The following is a 3554-nucleotide window of genomic DNA, read 5'->3' as shown; positions in this document are numbered from 1 at the left end:
CTGTCCCCTCCAGTCCCTCACCCCCACCCATCTTCTTCCTCCAAACCATAACATGCAGAACTAATGTCTTCAAAACACAGGTCTTTTGAAGATCATGAGGCTGCATTTGAGAAAATATGAAGCCAATAAGGGCTACCAAACATGCCTAAAAGTTGTTAATTTCTTCGAGAGGTTTATGAGTTAAAACTAAATATTAGGAATGTGCCCAAATCTCTCTTAGCTTTCTCTCTAACCTACACATCTTCTGTTCACAGAAATGTCCTCACACAAAATCACTGGAAATGCCATTCAGGCATTGCTTCCAAAGCTTCCAGCATCACCCAGATCAGAAGTGGGTTAAGCCGTATTTAAAGAATCAGATGAGTGATCTCAAGAAAGAGTTTGTGATGGTTCATATGAAGATATGAAGTACTCTCACATCCTTTCATTTACAGGCTTCATGATCTCAGGGTCAAATCTGAAGCATCTGTAATTCTGTGTAACTCAGGTAAAGCTCTTGCATATTTGTCGGTGAAAGGCATGCCATAAATAACATGATTACATAGGCAAATTGTATCATTTGCACAAGGTTTAAAAGATACAGGTGGGTGGCTTTGTAACAAAAAGTACCATGATGCAGAACTGTGTGTGGGGAAGGTTCTAATGCAGCAACACATTGTCATTCTTGGGGTCCAAGTCGGCCAGCTTCCTTTTCAATATTGGCACCCCACCCATGTTGCCTTGATGCGGATACCATCATCCCTGCACCAATGTTAACATTCGGGAATAGTGACAACATTCTCCCTATATTTAAACAAATGTTTTAAAACCAAATGATCCTAGTTTCCAATTTTATTAATAATTATAATCCTTGAGAGTAAATAAGGAGTTCTTATATTAAAAACACATGGTGCAGAGTGCCTGACTGGCTCAGTCACAGGAGCGTGCGGTTCTTGATCTCCGAGTCATGAGTTTGAGCCCCACGTTGGGTGCAGAGATGACTTAAATAAATAAACTTTAAAAAATTGTTAGGTTTTGGCAGAGCGGTAGCGGCTCTTGACAGGGGGGCAGCAGGTCCAGAGCGGCCGGTGCTCCCCTTCCCCTGACCCCAGCCCCAGTGGAACGGGAAACGCGGGTGAATCCCCCCATCGTCCTCACCATGGTGCTGTTGGCAGCAGCGGTCTGCACGAAAGCAGGAAAGGCTATTGTTTCTCGACAGTTTGTGGAGATGACCCGAACTCGGATTGAGGGCTTGTTAGCAGCTTTTCCAAAGCTCATGAACACTGGAAAACAACATACATTTGTTGAAACAGAGAGTGTAAGATATGTCTATCAGCCTATGGAGAAACTGTACATGGTGCTGATCACTACCAAAAACAGTAACATCTTAGAAGATCTGGAGACCCTAAGGCTTTTCTCAAGAGTGATCCCTGAGTATTGCCGAGCCTTAGAGGAGGATGAGATATCAGAGTACTGTTTTGATTTAATTTTTGCTTTTGATGAAATCGTTGCCCTGGGATACCGGGAGAATGTTAACCTGGCACAGATCAGAACCTTCACGGAAATGGATTCTCATGAGGAAAAGGTGTTCAGAGCAGTTAGAGAGACTCAAGAACGTGAAGCCAAGGCTGAGATGCGGCGTAAAGCGAAGGAATTACAACAGGCCCGAAGAGATGCAGAGAGACAGGGCAAAAAAGCACCAGGATTTGGAGGATTTGGAAGTTCTGCAGTATCTGGAGGCAGCACTGCTGCCATGATCACAGAGACCATCATTGAAACTGATAAACCAAAAGTGGCACCTGCACCAGCCAGGCCTTCAGGTCCCAGCAAGGCTTTGAAACTTGGAGCCAAAGGGAAGGAAGTAGATAATTTTGTGGACAAATTGAAATCTGAAGGTGAAACTATCATGTCCTCTAATATGGGCAAGCGTACTTCTGAAGCTACCAAAGTGCATGCTCCACCCATTAATATGGAGAGTGTGCACATGAAGATTGAGGAAGAGATCACACTGACTTGTGGACGGGATGGAGGATTGCAGAATATGGAATCGCATGGCATGATCATGCTTAGGATCTCAGATGATAAATTTGGCCGAATTCGTCTTCATGTGGAAAATGAAGATAAGAAAGGGGTGCAGCTACAGACCCATCCAAATGTGGATAAAAAACTTTTCACTGCAGACTCTCTAATTGGCTTGAAGAATCCAGAGAAGTCATTTCCAGTCAACAGTGATGTAGGGGTACTAAAGTGGAGGCTACAAACCACAGAAGAATCTTTTATTCCACTGACAATTAATTGCTGGCCCTCAGAGAGTGGAAATGGCTGTGATGTCAACATAGAGTATGAGCTGCAAGAAGATAATTTAGAACTGAATGATGTGATTATCACCATCCCACTTCCATCTGGTGTGGGCGCGCCGGTGGTTGGGGAGATTGATGGCGAATACCGGCACGACAGCCGACGGAGTACCCTGGAGTGGTGCCTGCCGGTGATTGATGCCAAAAATAAGAGTGGCAGTCTCGAGTTCAGCATTGCTGGGCAGCCCAGTGACTTCTTCCCTGTTCAAGTCTCCTTCATCTCCAAAAGAAACTACTGTAATATACAGGTTACCAAAGTGACCCAGGTAGATGGAAATAGCCCCGTAAGGTTTTCCACAGAGACCACTTTCCTGGTGGATAAGTATGAAATCCTGTAGTACCAAGAAGAGGGAACCGGAAAGGAAATTTTTCATATTAATAAAGAAGAAGCCAACAGTGGCTGAAGAGTTTTTTCCAAATCCACAAGCCATTGGAGACCCTTTTTTTCTGGTACAATGCACGATTCTCTGCACGCAAGGACCCTCAACTCACCCTCAGTGTTCAAGTGTCACGGAGACATCCTTTGGCAAAGAAAGACACAAACATAAAGGGAAAGGCTGCTGATTTCTTTGGCAGATTTTACTGGCCAGCAGGAAAGCACGTTCTCCAGGGAATGCCCCCCAGTTGAACAGCTTCTCTGCCTTTGCCTCATTGTTGCTCCTTTGTTTTAATCCCTAAATATGGTTACATTTCATACTTCATTTTTAAAAAGTTTTCTCTGCAAATTTTCTTTTTCTTTTCTTTGCAAATTTTAATCTTCCATACTCCTTTCCTTTACCTTCAGTTTTTCTTTATACCTTCAGTCAAGCACTGGGATCATCCATATGTAGGCATTGTATTTGTTTGGCACTCCTGGGAACTGGTTGATCTAATCCAACCTTGGTCTTTGGACTATACAGGTGAACTGCTTAAGGGGTATGAGGTCTAGAAGTTAACAGATAAGGATGTACTTTGTCTTTTTCCTATGTCCACTTATCCCTCCATTCCCTTGCACGTTGTTTTCCTTCAGTCATGTTCCTGTTTAGAACAGTACTGTGAATCCCACTTGTGCCAGTAGTAAAGACCACTGAGAAGCAGCTTTCTGATGGCACAGCCCCCACTTGCAAGATGCCTGAGAGGCGAATGGTTATGTCCAGAGAGGGCTTTCACATCCACAGGTAATCCTGTCGGCTGCTGGTGCTACCCAAGCTTCTGGTTCTCTACACTTTGGGTACTTCA

The 3554-nt window shown here is 44.0% G+C and overlaps 1 pseudogene; it reads left to right on the top strand.

The window, feature by feature from the left end:
• The first annotated feature begins 1022 nt into the window (after window positions 1–1022).
• On the top strand, window positions 1023–3091 carry LOC114210345 (coatomer subunit delta pseudogene; annotated as a pseudogene).
• Window positions 3092–3554: the final 463 nt, after the last annotated feature.

Source organism: Eumetopias jubatus, unplaced genomic scaffold (genome assembly GCF_037043125.1).
Source record: "Eumetopias jubatus isolate StellerSeaLion01/CBP00866 unplaced genomic scaffold, mEumJub1_p1.0 scaffold_17, whole genome shotgun sequence".
In the NCBI taxonomy this organism is placed as follows: domain Eukaryota; kingdom Metazoa; phylum Chordata; class Mammalia; order Carnivora; family Otariidae; genus Eumetopias; species Eumetopias jubatus.
The sequence above is the reverse complement of the archived record's forward strand: the minus strand, read 5'-3'. Positions and strand labels throughout refer to the sequence as shown.